Consider the following 19,572-nt stretch of genomic DNA (forward strand, 5'->3'; position numbering starts at 1 on the left):
TGGTACCTCATTGTAGTTTTGATTTGCATTTCTCTGATAATTAGCAACACTGAGCATCTTTGTATGTGCCTATTGGCCATCTGTATGTCTTCTTTGGAGAAGTACCTATTTAAGTCTTCTGCCCATTTTTTGATTGGGTTGTTTGTTTTCCCCCAATCTTTTATATTGAAAAATTTCAAACATATTTGGCTGTACTGTGTAACATCATGAAATTTCACTCCTGAAGTGTCAGCATGAACCTGCTAAGAATGAGGATATTCTCCAGTATAAATATATTACCGTTATTACAACTTAGGTACCATCTGATATTCAGTTAATATTCAGATTTCTCTAATTGTTTCAACAAATGTCTTTTATAGCTTTAAAAAAAGGTATAGTGAAAGATCCCACATTGTTATGTCTCTTTAGTTATTATTTTTTAAATCTAGAGTAGTCCCTCACTTTTAATTTTCTTTTTATTACATTAAGTTTTTAAACAGTCCAGGCTACTTTTCTTATAGTATGTCCCACATTCTGTGTTTATCTGCTTGTTTCCTCATGGTGTCACTTAACCTGTTCTATCGCTTTTCTTTTCTATAAACTTGATGTAAGTCTAGAGGCTTGATTAGATTTAGGTTAAATATATAATGTCCGCTTGTCCCATTATTAGTGATGCGACATTTGGTCACTTGGTTAAGGTGGTGATTGCCAGTTCTCTCTATCATTTTCTCCGTTGTTGTTACAAGTAATCTGTGGAGTGATGCTTCAGCACTGTGCAAATATTCCTTCACCCATTGAGTAAGCATACATTTAACTGCCTTATCTGGCTTGCCCTGATGTGGAGTTGATTCATATTCATAGGCTCAGGACCAGAAGACACCTCCATCTAGATCAGTGGTTCTCAACTGATCTAGAGTTGATTTTGCCCTCAGGGGATATTTGTCAGTGTCTGGAGATATTTTTGGTTGTCATAATTGGAAGGGGTACGTGCTACTGGCATCAAGTGGGTAGAGGCCAAGGATGCTGCTGTGCACCCTTCAATGCACAGGAAAGCCCCCACAAAGAATTTCTGGTCCAGAATGTGAATAATTTCACTGTTAAGAAACTTTGATTTAGATGTATAATTAAGCTTCTCTCTCATACACAGTTCATTGACCTTTTTGGAGAAGCTAATAAAGTTTTAGAGCCTATCTTCAGCAATGGTAGAAACCAAGCAGATGTTAGATTCCATCAGATTTTTCCCGTGTTTCAAACCAGGCAGATTTTTCTACCCACCTGTTCTGTCTTTCCATTTCTGTTTAGGTGTCTTCTCTAGAAGGATTTAAATTGTTTTCCTCTACTCTCAAGAAATTAATAAAATAAGGATGAAAAAACCCCTAGAATTAATACATTGAAGCATTTTTGTCTGCTTTTATGTTTCCTAGAAGATTTTGGAATGTCATCGTAAAAGCCTCAGGGCCAGGGAAGAGAAAATGGAGAAAGAGAAATATCAAGTTAAGAATTCACTGTTACAGAAATGGCCCAGAGAGAGTAGCCAGAGTTCAAGAAGGGGCAGGGGAGTGCAGAGGGCATTTCCACTCTCACACCTGTAAGTTATTAATGACCTTTGAAGTGATTGTTGATGGAAGCACTTGTACATTTGAGCTGCTTCATGTGTATACTTAGTGTATTCAGAGAACTGCCTGGCTTCTGGAGCCCTGAAATATCTTCAAGGTACATCAGAGATCAAACGGCAAAATCCATGACTTGGGAATATCATGTAGCCATGTGACATGTGGAAGGATCCAGAGTATGAGAACTGATGCCTAAATAACTACACTGTATATTTTTAACTCAGAGATTTAATATTGCTTTTATAACTTTTAAAATAGCAATCTCAGAAAATAATGTTCCACAGTTTCAAGATAAGGTAATAAGAGGTAAAGTTTTTACACATTTATTTTAGGTTCCTATTCTTAAAAGATTAGAACATAATTACCTTATTTTCATACAAATTGTCATTTGGTAGTTTATACAGCATTTGGTTTAGGTTTTGAACTCCTGGGCCAAGGACATTGCCCTTCCCTGTTGAGAACTGAATCAACAGTTTTGTTTGTATTTAACAAATACGGAATTACTTCAAGTTCAACTTTCCTCTCCTGTACCGTGGAGCTAGTACATGAATGCTTTCAGCAGCTGTAGTTACATTTTTGGAGGAAGCAGCAAAATACATAGGTCTTTGCTTTTATTTTTTTCCTATCAGTATTTCTTAAAATTATTTTTCATGTTTATTCATTAACATATCTTTCTAAGTGAAATAACATAGCAGCTGTTGGCATGACACGGTATTAAGAAACAATTATAAAGAATTCAATGGAGGACTTCCCTGGTGGTGCAGTGGTTAAGAATCCGCCTGCCAATGCAGGGGACATGGGTTTGATCCCTGGTCCGGGAAGATCCCACATGCCGCGGAACAGCTTATCCCATGCGCCACAACTACTGAGCCTACGCTCTAGAGCCCTTGAGCCACAACTACCAAAGCCCATGCACCTAGAGCCTGTGCTCTGCAACAAGAGAAGCCACCACAATGAGAAGCCCGTGCACCACAACAAAGGGAACCCGCCCCCACCGCAACTAGAGAAAGCCTGTGTGCAACAACGAAGACCCAATGCAGCCAAAAATAAATATATTTATTTATTTTAAAACAAATTCAGTGGAAAATTATAAAACATGATTTATTTCCAAAGTATAATTTTTACTCCTTATTAGTAAGCAAACTGTTTTAGGTAGATAGCTTGATTAGAAATTAGGAATTGTAACTTAAGTATTTAATTCTATCAATCATTATTTACATTTTTCCTGTACTTGCTCAATTTCTACAAAATGTGAAAACTTGAAGAAAAAGATGTGACAATATATATCATTATTCTTTTACTTATAGATGAGAAGAGGGTATAAGAAAGGGGGGTAGGAAGATGGTGAGAGTAATTAAAAAAATTTTTTTTATTTTTTGGGGATGAGCCCTTTACTTTTTTTTAACATCTTTATTGGAGTATAATTGCTTTACAGTGGTGTGTTAGTTTCTGCTTTATAACAAAGTGAATCAGTTATACATATGTTCCCATATCTCTTCCCTCTTGCGTCTCCCTCCCTCCCCCCCTCCCTATCCCACCCTTCCAGGCGGTCACAAAGCACGAAGCTGATCTCCCTGTGCTATGCAGCTGCTTCCTACTAGCTATCTACCTTACGTTTGGTAGTGTATATATGTCCATGCCTCTCTCGTGCTTTGTCACAGCTTACCCTTCCCCCTCCCCATATCCTCAAGTCCATTCTCTAGTAGGTCTATGTCTTTATTCCCGTCTTACCCCTAGGTTCTTCATGACATTTTTTTTCTTAAATTCCATATATATATGTGTTAGCATACGGTATTTGTCTTTCTCTTTCTGACTTACTTCATTCTGTATGACAGACTCTAGGTCTATCCACCTCATTACAAATAGCTCAGTTTCGTTTCTTTTTATGGCTGAGTAATATTCCATTGTATATATGTGCCACATCTTCTTTATCCATTCATCCGATGATGGACACTTAGATTGTTTCCATCTCCGGGCTATTGTAAATAGTGCTGCAATGAACATTTTGGTACATGACTCTTTTTGAATTATGGTTTTCTCAGGGTATATGCCCAGTAGTGGGATTGCTGGGTCATATGGTAGTTCTATTTGTAGTTTTTTAAGGAACCTCCGTACTGTTCTCCATAGTGGCTGAACCAATTCACATTCCCACCAGCAGTGCAAGAGTGTTCCCTTTTCTCCACACCCTCTCCAGCATTTATTGTTTCTAGATTTTTTGATGATGGCCATTCTGACTGGTGTGAGATGATATCTCATCGTAGTTTTGATTTGCATTTCTCTAATGATTAACGATGTTGAGCATTCTTTCATGTGTTTGTTGGCAGTCTGTATATCTTCTTTGAAGAAATGTCTATTTAGGTCTTCTGACCATTTTTGGATTGGGTTATTTGTTTTCTTGGGATTGAGCTGCATGAGCTGCTTATAAATTTTGGAGATTAATCCTTTGTCAGTTGCTTCATTGGCAAATATTTTCTCTCATTCTGAGGGTTGTCTTTTGGTCTTGTTTATGGTTTCCTTTGCTGTGCAAAAGCTTTGAAGTTTCATTAGGTCCCATTTGTTTAATTTTGTTTTTATTTCCATTTGTCTAGGTGGTGGGTCAAAAAGGATCTTGCTGTGATTTATGTCATAGAGTGTTCTGCCTGTGTTTTCCTCTAAGAGTTTGATAGTTTCTGGCCTTACATTTAGGTCTTTAATCCATTTTGAGCTTATTTTTGTGTATGGTGTTACGGAGTGATCTAATCTCATACTTTTACATGTACCTGTCCAGTTTTCCCAGCACCACTTATTGAAGAGGCTGTCCTTTCTCCACTGTACATTGCTGCCTCCTTTATCAAAGATAAGGTGACCATATGTGCGTGGGTTTATCTTTGGGCTTTCTATCCTGTTCCATTGATATATCTTTCTGTTTTTGTGCCAGTACCATACTGTCTTGATTACTATCGCTTTGTAGTATAGTCTGAAGTCAGGGAGCCTGATTCCTCCAGCTCCATTTTTCGTTCTCAAGATTGCTTTGGCTATTCGGGGTCTTTTGTGTTTCCATACAAATTGTGAAAATTTTTGTTCTAGTTCTGTGAAAAATGCCAGTGGTAGTTTGATAGGGATTGCATTGAATCTGTAGATTCCTTTGGGTAGTAGAGTCATTTTCACAATGATGATTCTTCCAATCCAAGAACATGGTATATCTCTCCATCTATTTGTATCATCTTTAATTTCTTTCATCAGTGTCTTATAATTTTCTGCATACAGGTCTTTTGTCTCTTTAGGTAGGTTTATTCCTAGATATTTTATTCTTTTTGTTGCAATGGTAAATGGGAGTGTTTTCTTGATTTCACGTTCAGATTTTTCATCATTAGTGTATAGAAATGCAAGCAATTTCTGTGCATTAATTTTTTATCCTGCTACTTTACCAAATTCATTGATTAGCTCTAGTAGTTTTCTGGTAGCATCTTTAGGATTCTCTATGTATAATATCATGTCATCTGCAAACAGTGACAGCTTTACTTCTTCTTTTCCAATTTGGATTCCTTTTATTTCCTTTTCTTCTCTGATTGCTGTGGCTAAAACTTTCAAAACTGTGTTGAATAAGAGTGGTGAGAGTGGGCAACCTTGTCTTGTTCCTGATCTTAGTGGAAATGCTTTCAGTTTTTCACCATTGAGAATGATGTTGGCTGTGGGTTTGTCATATATGGCCTTTATTATGTTGAGGAAAGTTCCCTCTATGCCTACTTTCTGGAGGGTTTTTAATCATAAATGGGTGTTGAATTTTGTCAAAAGCTTTCTCTCCATCTATTGAGATGACCATATGGTTTTTCTCCTTCAGTTTGTTAATACGGTGTATCACATTGATTGATTTGCGTATATTGAAGAATCCTTGCATTCCTCGTATAAACCCCACTTGATCATGGTGTATGATCCGTTTAATGTGCTGTTGGATTCTGTTTGCTAGTATTTTGTTGAGGATTTTTGCATCTATGTTCATCAGTGATATTGACCTGTAGTTTTCTTTCTTTGTGACATCCTTGTCTGGTTTTGGTATCAGGGTGATGGTGGCCTCATAGAATGAGTTTGGGAGTGTTCCTCCCTATGCTATATTTTGGAAGAGTTTGAGAAGGATTGGTGTTAGCTCTTCTCTAAATGTTTGATAGAATTCACCTGTGAAGCCATCTGGTCCTGGGCTTTTGTTTGTGGGAAGAGTTTTAATCAGAGTTTCAATTTCAGTGCTTGTGACTGGTCTGTTCATATTTTCTATTTCTTCCTGATTCAGTCTTGGCAAGTTGTGCATTTCTAAGAATTTGTCCATTTCTTCCAGGTTGTCCATTTTATTGGCATAGAGTTGCTTGTAGTAATCTCTCATGATCTTTTGTATTTCTGCAGTGTCAGTTGTTACTTCTCCTTTTTCATTTCTAATTCTATTGATTTGAGTCTTCTCCCTGTTTTTCTTGATGAGTCTGGCTAATGGTTTATCAATTTTGCTTATCTTCTCAAAGAACCAGCTTTTAGTTTTATTGATCTTTGCTATCGTTTCCTTCATTTCTTTTTCATTTATTTCTGATCTGATCTTTATGATTTCTTTCCTACTGTTAACTTTGGTTTTTTTTGTTCTTCTTTCTCTAATTGCTTTAGGTGCAAGATTAGGTTGTTTATTCGAGATGTTTCCTGTTTCTTAAGGTAGGATTTTATTGCTATAAACTTTCCTCTTAGAACTGCTTTTGCTGCATCCCATAGGTTTTGGGTCATCATGTCTCCATTGTCATTTGTTTCTAGTTTTTTTTAAAATTTCCTCTTTGATTTCTTCAGTGATCACTTCGTTATTAAGTAGTGTATTGTTTATCCTCCATGTGTTTGTATTTCTTACAGATCTTTTCCTGTAATTGATATCTAGTCTCATAGCGTTGTGGTCGGCAAAGATACTTGATACAATTTCAATTTTCTTAAATTTACCAAGGCTTGATTTGTGACCCAAGATATGATCTATCCTGGAGAATGTTCCATGAGCAGTTGAGAAAAATGTGTATTCTGTTGTTTTTGGATGGAATGTCCTATAAATATCAATTAAGTCCATCTTGTTTAATGTATCATTTAAAACTTGTGTTTCCTTATTTATTTTCATTTTGGATGATCTGTCCATTGGTGAAAGAGGGGTGTTAAAGTCCCCTACTACACACGTGTTACTGTCGATTTCCCCTTTTATGGCTGTTAGTATTTGCCTTATGTATTGAGGTGCTCCTACGTTGGGTGCATAAATATTTACAATTGTTATATCTTCTTCTTGGATCGATCCCTTGATCATTATGTAGTGTCCTTCTTTGTTTCTTCTAATAGTCTTTATTTTAAAGTCTATTTTGTCTGATATGAGAATTGCTAGTCCAGCTTTCTTTTGGTTTCCATTTGCATGGAATATCTTTTTCCATCCCCTTACTTTCAGTCTGTATATGTCTCTAGGTCTGAAGTGGGTCTCTTGTAGACAGCATATATAGGGGTCTTGTTTTTGTATCCATTCAGCCAGTCTGTGTCTTTTGGTGGGAGCATTTAGTCCATTTACATTTAAGGTAATTATTGATACGTATGTTCCTATTCCCATTTTCTTAATTGTTTTGGGTTTGTTATTGTAGGTCTTTTCCTTCTCTTGTGTTTCTTGCCTAGAGAAGATCCTTTAGCATTTGTTTTAAAGCTGGTTTGGTGGTGCTAAACTCTCTCAGCTTTTGCTTGTCTGTAAAGGTTTTAATTTCTCCATCAAATCTGAATGAGATCCTTGCTGGGTAGAGTAATCTTGGTTGTAGGTTTTTCTTCTTCATCACTTTAAATATGTCCTGCCAGTCCCTTCTGGCTTGCAGAGTTTCTGCTGCAAGATCAGCTGTTAACCTTATGGGGATTTCCTTGTGTGTTATTTGTTGTTTTTCCCTTGCTGCTTTTAATATGTTTTCTTTGTGTTTAATTTTTGACAGTTTGATTAATATGTGTCTTGTCGTATTTCTCCTTGGATTTATCCTGTATGGGACTCTCTGCGCTTCCTGGACTTGATTAACTATTTCCTTTCCCATATTAGGGAAATTTTCAACTATAATCTCTTCAAATATTTTCTCAGTCCCTTTCTTTTTCTCTTTTTCTTCTGGAACCCCTATAATTCGAATGTTGGTGCATTTAATGTTGTCCCAGAGGTCTCTGAGACTGTCCTCAGTTCTTCTCATTCTTTTTTCTTTATTCTGCTCTGCAGTAGCTATTTCCACTATTTTATCTTCCAGGTCACTTATCCGTTCTTCTGCCTCAGTTATTCTGCTATTGATCCCTTCTAGAGTATTTTTAATTTCATTTATTGTGTTGTTCATAGTTGCTTGTTTCATCTTTAGTTCTTCTAGGTCCTTGTTAAATGTTTCTTGCATTTTCTCTATTCTATTTCCAAGATTTTTGATCATCTGTACTATCATTATTCTGAATTCATTTTCAGGTAGACTGCCTATTTCCTCTTCATTTGTTAGGTCTGGTGGGTTTTTATCTTTCTCCTTCATCTGCTGTGTGTTTTTCTGTCTTCTCATTTTGCTTATCTTACTGTGTTTGGCGTCTCCTTTTTGCAGGCTGCAGGTTCGTAGTTCCCGTTGTTTTTGGTGTCTGTCCCCAGTGGCTAAAGTTGGTTCAGTGGGTTGTGTAGGCTTCCTGGTGGAGGGGACTAGTGCCTGTGTTCTGGTGGATGAGGCTGGATCTTGTCTTTCTGGTGGGCAGGTCCACGTCTGGTGGTGTGTTTTGGGGTGTCTGTGGACTTATTATGATTTTAGGCAGCCTCTCTGCTAATGGGTGAGGTTGTGTTCCTGTCTTGCTAGTTGTTTGGCATAGGGTGTCTAGCACTGTAGCTTGCTGGTCGTTGAGTGAAGCTGGGTGCTGGTGTTGAGATGGAGATCTCTGGGAGATTTTCGCCATTTGATATTACGTGGAGCTGGGAGGTCTCTTGTGGACCAGTGTCCTGAAGTTGGCTCTCCCACCTCAGAGGCACAGCAGTGACTTCTGGCTGCAGTACCAGGAGCTTTTCATCCACACGGCTCAGAATAAAAGGGAGAAAAAGTAGAAAGAAAGAGTATAAAATAAAATAAAATAAAGTAAGGGAAAATAAAATAAATTTATTAAAATAAAAAATAATTATGAAGAAAAAAAATTTTTTTTAAAGTAAAAAAAAAAAACCAACAACGGACGGATAGAACCCTAGGACAAATGGTGAAAGCAGAGCTATACAGACAAAATCTCACACAGAAGCATACACATACACACTCACAAAAAGAAGAAAAGGGGAAAAAATAATAAATCTTGCTCTCAAAGTCCACCTCCTCAATTTGGGATGATTCGTTGTCTATTCATGTATTCCACAGATGCAGGTACATCAAGTTGATTGTGGAGATTTAATCCGCTGCTCCTGAGGCTGCTGGGAGGGATTTCCCTTTCTCTTCTTTGTTCGCACAGCTCCCGGGTTTCACCTTTGGATTTGGCCCTGCCTCTGCCTGTAGGTCGCCGGAGTGCGTCTGTTCTTCGCTCAGACAGGAGAGGGTTAAAGGAGCCTCTGATTCGGGGGCTCTGGCTCACTCAGGCCGGGGGGGAGGGAGGGGCACGGAGTGCGGGGCGAGCCTGTGGCGGCAGAGGATGGCGTGACGCACCAGCCTGAGGCGCGCCGTGCGTTCTCCCGGGGAAGTTGTCCCTGGATCCCGCGACCCTGGCAGTGGCGGGCTGCACAGGCTCCTCGGAAGGAAGGTGTGGATAGTGACCTGTGTTTGCACACAGGCTTCTTGGCAGCGGCAGCAGCAGCCTTAGCGTCTCCTGCCCGTCTCTGGGGTGCGCGCTTTTAGCCACGGCTTGCGCCCGTCCCTGGCGCTCCTTTAAGCAGCGCTCTTAATCCCCTCTCCTCGCGCACCAGGAAACAAAGAGGGAAGAAAAAGTTTCTTGCCTCTTCGGCAGGTCCAGACTCTTTCCCCGGACTCCCTCCCGGCTAGACGTGGTGCACTAGCCCCTTCAGGCTGTGTTCTTGCCACCAACACCAGTCCTCTCCCTGCGCTTGACCGAAGCCCGATCCTCACCTCCCAGCCCCGCCCGCCCCGGTGGTTGAGCAGACAAGCCTCTCCGGCTGGTGAGTGCTGGTCGGCACCGATCCCTTGTGCGGGAATCTCTGCGCTTTGCCTTCCGCACCCCTGTGGCTGTGCTCTACTCCGCGGCTCCGAAGCTTTCCCCCTCCGCCACCCGCAATCTCCGCCCGCGAAGGGGCTTCCTAGTGTGTGGAAACCTTTCCTCCTTCATGGCTTCCTCCCACTGGTGCAGGTACCGTCCCTATTCTTTTGTCTCTGTTTATTCTTTTTTCTTTTGCCCTACCCAGGTACGTGGGGGGTTTCTTGCCTTTTGGGAGGTCTGAGGTCTTCTGCCAGCGTTCCGTAGGTGTTCTGTAGATGTATTTCTGATGTATCTGCGGGGAGGAAGGGGATCTCCGTGTCTTACTCTTCCGCCATCTTCCCCCCTCTCACTTTTTCCTTCTTTATCTTATTTTTGAACTTGAGGAAAAAAAAAAAACTTACAAAGGTAGGAAAAGGCTGATTATTCTGAAGCTGTAACGGGGGTGGAATCTGCATACAGCCTGACCTTTAGCACGGCGGTTAGAAGTCCTGCTCCGCCAACAGACAGCTCCACCAACCTCCAAGGGCATTGCTCCGAGGGGCCCCATCTTGCATTCTGCACAGCCATATAGTCCAGTAAAGCTTACTAAAGACAGGGTTTCAATGAGTTCTATATAATAGCATAGCCAGCAAGGTACACATATGCAAACCCTCAGTGGAGTTAGTGGAATTAAAATCAGGGAGAGTAGGACATAGAAGGTGTTTGCTCTTCTGTTTCCCTTTCTGTCAGCCCATTGCCTCACCTCAGATAGAAGAGTTGCTGATATGATTAGTCATACTCAACTGACCTAGTCACATAGAGAACGGGATCACTGTGCTTTTAAAAGATGATGCACAAAGCCTATATGAGGAAGATTTTGAATCAGTCCTGAAAAATCACAAAAGTAGGATTAAACAAAAATAGAAACATTCCTTATTCTTGGATAGGACCATTCAACATCATAAATAAGTCAGACCTCCTCAGGTTAATATATAAATTTAATGTAATTCCCCAAAAAGATATCAGCAAAACTTTTCCTGGCACTGGATCCTAAACTTCAAATGGAAAAATAAATAAGCAGGAATACCTATGGAAGTCTTCAAAAGGAAGATCAATGAGAGGGGGCTGGCCTTACCACATATTAAAAAAATATTATAGACCCTATAATTAAAACATTGTGTTGTTGATGCCTGACTAGATAGACAAACCAATGGAAATAGTTCCAAGTACACATGGAAATTTAGCATATGACAAAGGTAGCATCTTAAATCATTGAGGGAAAGGTTTAAATTAAAGTAGAAAATGGTGTTAACATTACTGGAGAGCCATTTGGAAAAAGTATGTGTTTGGATTTATGTTGCCCTTAATTAACATTAAAATGTACTCCAAATAGATGAGTTATTTCGATGTACAAAAATGAAAATACAAGTTTAAGAAAAAAACATATGTCCATCTCTTTATAACCTGGACATGAGAAAAGCCTTTATATTATAATTTAAATTCCAGAAGGTCGATACATTTAAGTACTCAGAGTGAGGGCAGCTTGTGCCTAGAAATGGACAACTGGGATCACTCCACATGTGTGGGAATGTTAGTTTTCTAATGACAGAAATTAAACACACAGGCTGGTGCCGAGTTGCCCAGGCTTGTGCTGACAAGCCGTGCGGCCCACCTTTCCCAGACAAGATTGAGAAATGTTCTGCATCTTCCCATCTCCCTCTAATAAGAAACATCCTGCTTTAGAGCCAAACAAGGTGTGAGAGGAACTGACAGCTAGTTTTCAGCCCAAAATTTTCATGAGAAGTAAGTGTTCACCGCCTTGAGTGATGGTGTCACTCATCAAGATTGTTCCAGCACCAGTGACTAAATTTATAGTAGAGAAATCATGAGCTAGATCTAAAGCAAAAGAGCTCAGGGTTGAGCTTAAGTGGTGTGCCAATCTCATAAGGTGTGTAAAGGTGAGATAACCTTTGAATATACACCATCTGTTTCTTACTTCTTTTTAAAACCCTGTTACCATGAAAATTTAGTTGCTAAGACTAGCACCCATGAAAGGTCCACGGATGGAGATAGGAATCTCCCTTTCCAGTACAATGTGATAAGAGTTTCAGATTTCTTTTTTTTTTTTTTCTTTTTTTCTGGCTGCACCTTGGCATGTGAGATCTTAGTTCCCCAACCAGGGATTGAACCCTTGCCATCTGCAATGGAAGTGCAGGGTCTTAACCAGTGAACCTCTAGGGAAGTCCTGAGTTTCAGATTTCTTGTTGTCTGGCCTGCTGAGATGTTTGCCATCTAAAAAGTCACTTAGTGGTTAAGTCCAATTACCTAGGGAACCAACTGATACCTAGAAACTGATACCAAGTGAAGCTGGGTGGTCCCCAAAGGAAAGTGAATACAAACTCAACAGTTGGTTTAATTGTATATTTTAGCCATGTCATAATCAGATTGTAGCCAGTATTGGACATATGCCTAGCAGTGACTAAGGATCCAAGGGGCAACATCAAGATAGGTGCCTTTTAGGCAGTGGTGTGTTGATAAATGTTTAACAGCAGATTCTCTGGGAGAGCGGGAGTGAGTGGGGCCATGATTTGTAGTGTTTTCTGGTTTCCATTGTGTAAATATTTCCACAGGCTGATTTCAAACTACTAGGAATTTAACAACTGTCTGGCAAGATTCCTGACAATTTAACAATTGATACTCCTAAGCTGGTTCTATCTGGCTCCAGCAAACTGTTGCTTACAGATACCATAGTTAAGACGTAATCAACAATTCAGAATCTTAAAGCAGCAAAGGTGAAGGAAAATATCTAGGAAAATTAAGAAATCTTGCATACAGATTGAAGTGTAACAGTGTATAGCACCAGCTCCTTGACTTTCCATGTCTTGGGCTGTCTCCTTCACACAATCATTACTTTGTTGATAGTCTTGAGTGAAGGCTGTTTTCTGCTTCTGGAGGATTCCTAAGAATTCTCAGGATGAGGTCTCTGGCAGGAACAGTCTTCCTGATTCAAGAGAGATTTATTTCTCCTTCATTAACAAACAAGGGTACAAGGATCAAAGCCACAGACTTTAACTGTTGTGTTAGTTGTTAATAGTGCCTGTAAGGTCCTTTCCACTGCTGTCAAGGGCAGTCTTTTTCTGATGTCTCTTTCAGAAGATGAAGCTTCTGAGTTTTAAAGAGTGAATAGGGTTGTTCTGAAGGACATTTTGGAAAAGCTACTCACATCTGTTGATACAATTGTATATTGATTCCACTCACATTAGATACCTAGAATAGTCAAATTCATAGAGACAGAGTAGAATGGTGGTTGCCAGGGGCTGGTGGGGGAGGGGAAAATGGGGAATTAGTTTTTGTTATTAATTAAAAAAAAATTTTAATTTTATCTATTTTTGGCTGCGTTGGGTCTTTGTTGCTGCGCATGGGCTTTCTCTAGTTGCGGCGAGAGGGGGCTACTCTTCGTTGCGGTGCGTGGGCTTCTCATTGTGGTGGCTTCTCTTGTTGCAGAGCATGGGCTCTAGGCACGTGGGCTTCAGTAGTTGTGGCACACGGGCTCAGTAGTTGTGTCTCATGGGCTCTAGAGCACAGGTTCAGTAGTTGTGGCATATGGGCTTAGTTACTGCGCGGCATGTGGGATCTTCCCTGACCAAGGCTCGAACCTGTGTCCCCTGCATTGGCAGGCGGATTCTTAACCACTGTGCCACCAGGGAAGCCCTCTATTCTCTTTTCTATCTTTACAGTTTGGCTAGGATTTTGTTGCAGGCAGGTAGGATACGCTCTAGAAATATCCTTGACTATGCTTTAAAGTGTTTCCACCCCCATTGTAGGATTAAGATGGTTGCCAGACTATCTGGGCTATGGTAATAAGACTGGAGAGCTTACCTGCTGTGTTAATCAGCACTTCAGGAATGGAAGAGGGTGGGATCCTCTCTGGAAATATGACATACAATTAACTTAGAAGGGTATATCAATGATTACCTTGGGAGAGAACATGTTCTGGACAGTAAGGACATCGACAAATCTCCAGGGACTTTTTTAAGTCATAAAGTGTACTATGATTGTCCTTGATTGATAATGGTATTGAAACCTAGAAACAAAATAATTTGTTGACAATTATTGAACCAGTTTCAGTGCTTAGCAATTGGGTTATCTCAGTAATCTTTATTCATGAGATGGGAGCAATGAAGCAGAGCTGAGGAAGTCATTGGTAAGTGTGCATAACTTAACATAGCAAACCTGAAGTGACTATCTTTAGAAGGGCCTGTTGCAGGGTTGGCCTTGGCTGGATTTTTGGAGTGTTCCCCCTATTCCCCACTGATAAGGGTGGCCCACTATACTCAGACTGTGCAAACAATGTACAATGTTCAGTAATTTATGTGGAATGCCTGCTTTCTTTCTGGGAATCTGGAGTTTTGGTATGTGTTAGGCAGAGAGTACCTCCATGACTAGCCCTCCCAATAAAAACATTGATCACTGAGTCTTTAGTAGTCTTCCCTGGGCAGAAACATTGCACATATGCATTTTCATTGCTGGGGGAAGAGTATGCTCTGTGTGACCCCTCATGGGAAAGTGTTATGGGCTTCTCCCAAATTCATATGTTGAAGCCCTAATCCCTCAGTGTGATTGTATTTGGAAACAGGACCTTTATGGAAGTAATTAAAGGTTAGATGAAGTCATAAGGGTGGGACCCTGCACTGATAGGATTAGTGATCTTATAAGAAGAGACACCAGAGAGCTCTCTGTCTTCTTCCTTGCGCATACATTCATGGAGGAAAGGCCATGTGAAAACACAATGAGAAGGCAGCTGTCTACAAGCCAGGAAGAGACCTCTCTCCCCAAACTGAATCGGCCAACACCTTCATCTTGGACTTCTAGCCTCCAGAACTGTGAGGAAAAAAAGCTCTGTTGTTTAAGCTACCAGTCTTTGGTATTTTGTTGTGACAGCCCTAGGAAATGAATACAGCCTCCCTCAAGAAGGGCAACCTGTCTCTCAAATTCATAGACCAGCATTCCCATACATTATTTCATCCTTTATTATTTATTATGTGGTCTTCAATAATATGAGATTGTTTCACATGTCTTAAAGCCTTTATAAAAATGGTATCAAACTGTATGTATTCTTCTGCAGCTTGTTTTCCTTTTATTTATTTTTTGTTTTGTTTTTTCCTTCATCTTATATCTGTGAGATTTATTCATGTGGATATTTTTCTCTAGTTCTAGAATGATGCACAATACCTTCTAAAATGCAAATACAGTATCACTTCCTGGATTAAGATGCTTCAGGTTTCTTACCTCAAAGAACATCGATAAAAAACACAGTTATGTATAAAATAGATAATAAGGACCTACTGTGTAGCACAGGGAACTCTACTCAATACTCTGTAATGGCCTATATGGGAAAAGGATCTAAAAAAAAAAAGAAGGACTTCCCTGGTGGCGCAGTGGTTGAGAGTCCACCTGTCGATGCAGGGGACACAGGTTTGTGCCCTGGTCCGGGAAGATCCCACATGCCGCGGAGCGGCTGGGCCTGTGAGCCATGGCCACTGAGCCTGCGCGTCCGGAGCCTGTGCTCTGCAACGGGAGAGGCCACAAGAGTGAGAGGCCCGCGTACTGCAAAAAAAAAAAAAAAAAGAGTGAATATATGTATATGTATAACTGATTCACTTTGCTGTATACCGGAAACTAACACAACATTATCAATCAGCTGTACCCCAATAAAAATTTAAAAACAAACAAACAAACAAAAAACCCCCCAAACACAAGCAGCTTATGAGGATGAGTAAAGGACCTGGTGGGCAAAGGGAGATGCCTTTGAGTGTATCTGGGGAATCCCTGCATTGTTAAATCTTTTGATCTCTCAAGAGAAGTAGAAAATTTGGAATTTTATGTGAAAGCTGCCATATTTTGAATATAGTTAACTAACTTAATTGTTTTTTTTTGTTTTTTAACTAACTCAATTTAACACACACACACACCCAGGGCTAAAACCAAACTTAGCCTTGTGCCATATGTGGCCCATTGTTGTGCCACAGTGTGATTTCTGGCCTCGAAAATGAAAACCCCCAACTCTGCAGTAATAATATTTACTCTCTTCAGGATCTGGCCCTTTCCTATTCCTTCAGTTTTGTCTGTAAATGCTTCCTTTGCTGAAGTCATACCATTTGTGATACAAAAGCATGCTGATGGACCCACAGCTCACTATCATACACATGCTATTCACTCTGCTTGTAAGTCTTTTACCTAGAATATCCACTTATCCACCTTTCTTTTTTTTTTTCTTAATACTTCAAAGTATGTATTTTTAGGAACAAGGACATTCTCTTACATTACTCCAGTACAAGGACCAAAAGCAGGAAATTTAGCATAGAAAAACCCAATTGTCTAATCCAGTCACATGTAAATTTAGTTAATTGTCCCCAGTAATGCCCTTTATACATATTTTCTTAAAAAATTTTTTATTGGAGTATAGTTGATTTACAATGTTATGTTAGTTTCAGGGGTACAGCAAAGTGAATCAGTTATACATATACCTACTCTATTTTTTTAGACTCTTTTTCCATATAGGCCATTACAGAATATTGAGTAGAGTTCCCTGTGTTATACAGCAGGTTCTTATTAGTTTTCTATTTTATATATAGTAGTGTGTATGTGTCAGTCCCAATCTTCCAATTTATTCCTCCCCATCTTATCCCCTGGTAACCATAAGTTTGTTTTCTACATCCGTGATTCTACTTCTGTTTTGTAAATAAGTTCATTTGTACCTTCTTTTTTTAGATTCCATATATGTGATATCATACTTATCTTTCTTTGTCTGACTTAACTTCACTCAGTATGACAGTCTCTAGGTCCGTCCATGTTGCTGCAAATGGCATTATTTTGTTCTGTTTGAACAAATATCTTTTGGCTGAGTAATACTCCATTGTATATATGTATCACATCTTCTTTATCCATTCCTCTGTTGATGGACATTTAGATTGCTTCCTTGTCCTGGCTATCATAAATAATGCTGCAATGAACATTGGGGTGCATGTATCTTTTTGAATTATGGTTTTCTGTGGGTATATGCCTAGGAGTGGGATTGCTGGGTCATATGGTAGTTCTATTTTTAGTTTTTTTAAGGAACCTCCATACTGTTCTCCATAGTGGCTGTTTCAATTTACATTCCCACCAACAGTGCAGGAGGGTTCCCTTCTCTCCACACCCTCTCCACCCTCTTTATTGTTTGTAGACTTTTTGATAATGGTCATTCTGACTGGTGTGAGGTGATACCTCATTGTAGTTTTTTTTTAATATATAAACGTATTTATTTTATTTATTTTATTTTCAGCTGCATTGGGTCTTCGTTGCTGCATGCGGGCTTTCTCTAGCTGTGGTGAGTGGGGGCTACCCTTCATTGAGATGAGTGGGCTTCTCATTGTGGTGCCTTCTCTTGTGGAGCATGGGCTCTAGGCACTCAGGCTTCAGTAGTTATGGCATGCATGCTCAGTAGTTGTGGCTTGTGGGCTGTAGAGCGCAGGCTCAGTAGTTGTGGTGCACTGACTTAGTTGCTTCGTGGCATGTGGGATCTTCCTGGACCAGGGATCGAACCCATGTCCCCTGCATTGGCAGGTGGATTCTTAACCACTGCACCACCAGGGAAGCCCTCACTGTAGTTTCGATTTGCATTTCTCTAATAATTAGTGATGTCGAGCATCTTTTCATGTGCTTTTTGGCCATCTGTATGTCTTCTTTGGAGAAGTGTCTGTTTAGGTCTTCTGCCCAATTTTTGATTGGGTTGTTTGTTTTTTTGATATTGAGCTGCATGAGCTGTTTGTATATTTTGGAGATTAATCCCTTGTCAGTTGCTTCGTTTGCAGATATTTTCTCCTTATTTATCTACCTTTCAATTATCCTTTTTTTATGGTGATAAATTTTTTATTTTTGAATAATTTTAGATTTATAGGAAAGTGGTAAAGACAAAATACAGAGTTCCCATACACTCCTCACATAATTTCCCCTAATGTTAATGTCTTATGTTACCATGGTACGTTTGTTAAAACTAAGGAAACAACATTGGTACATTATTATTAACTAAACTCTAGACTCTATTTGAATTTCAGTAGTTTTTACAGTTTTTAGTTTTTGTATCCAGTCCAGGATATTGCACTGCATCATATGTCCTTAGCCATCTCTGGTCTGTGATAGTTTCTGTCTTTCCTTGTTTTTCATGACCTTGACAGTTTTGAGGAGTATTTAAAAATTTATTTATTTATTTATCTATTTATAAATTTCAGCTTTATTGAGGTATAATTGACATACAAAGTTGTAAGATGTTTAAAGTCTACATTGTGGTGATTTGATATACGTATACATTATGAAAGGATTTCCACCCATCTAGGTAATTAACACATCCATCACCTCATATATATAACTTTTTTTTATGGTGAGAACAATTAAGTTCTACTCTCTTAGCAAATTTCAGTTATATAATATGGTGTTATCAGTTATAGCCACCATGTTTTACATTAGATCCTCAGAACTTATTCATCTTATTGCTGAAAGTTTGCACTCTGTTACCAATCTCTCCCTATTTCCTCCCCTGCCCCAGCCCCTGGAAAGCACTTTCCTACTCTGTGTCTATGAGTTTGACATTTTTTCTTATTTTTTAGATTCTACATATAAGTGACATTATGTGGTATTTGTCCTTCTCCCTGTGGGTTATTTCACTTTATATACCATATCTTTATTCAGTCATTTGTTGATGGACACTTAGGTTGTTTCTATGTTTTGGCTGTTGTGAATAATGCTTCAACATGGGTGTACAGATATCTCTTCAATTTTCTGTTTTCATTTCCTTTGAATATATACCCCAAAGTGGGGTTGCTGGATCACATAGTAGCTCTATTTTTAGTTTTTTAAGGAACCTCCATACTGTTTTCCGTAGTGGCTGCACCAATTTACATTCCCACCAACACTGTAGGAGGGTCCCCTTTTCTCGACACCCTCTTCAGCATTTACTATTTGTAAACTTTTTGACAATAGCCATTATTACTGGTATGATGTGATAACTCATCATAGTTTTATTTGCATTTATTTCTCTGATAAGTATCAATGACAAGCGTCTTTTCATGTGCCTATTGGCCATCTGTATGTCTTCTCTGGAGAAATGTCTATTTAGGTCTTCTGTTTATATTTTGCTTGTTTTTGTTGTTGTTGTTGTTATTGAGTACAATCTGTAACTTTAAGTGGAGAGGGCAAAGGCATAGAGTTGTGTTCTATTAGTTAGGGTACACATTCGGCTACTGTTAACAAAGGCAAAACAAAACACAACACAGTAACTTAAATAAGATACAGTGTTTTTCTCTTTTGCATAAAAATCTGAGCAAAACCTTCCAGGGCTGATATAGCAGCTCCATAGTGTCACCTTCGAGCTCCTTGGATATTGTTTTGTCTTCCTCAACGCCTGACTTCCTTCTTATCATCTAAGATGACAACTTTGCCCCCAACATTATGCCCACATTCTGGCAAGCTGGGAAGAGGAGAAGGGAAAGTGGAAGGCATGCCCCTTCCCTTTAGGGGCACAACCCAGAAGTTACCCATGTCACTTTTGCTTACATCCCATTGGCCAAAACTTAGTAACCTAGCCACTCTTGCTGTGATGGAAGTTGGCAAATGTAGTTATTCCCTGAGGGCCATGTACCCAGCTAATTGTGAGAGTTCTTTTACTAAAGAAGCAAGAGGAAGGTGGGTATTAGGGGACAACTAGCAGTATCTGCCACAGTCCACGCCTTCATCACTTAAAGAGTTCTGCATGACTACTCTTCTCACTAGTGTAACAGTCAGGATTCAGCCAAGGAAGCACACCTCCATAAGACTCTACTTT

Source organism: Delphinus delphis, chromosome 18, assembly GCF_949987515.2.
Source record: "Delphinus delphis chromosome 18, mDelDel1.2, whole genome shotgun sequence".
In the NCBI taxonomy this organism is placed as follows: Eukaryota; Metazoa; Chordata; class Mammalia; order Artiodactyla; family Delphinidae; genus Delphinus; species Delphinus delphis.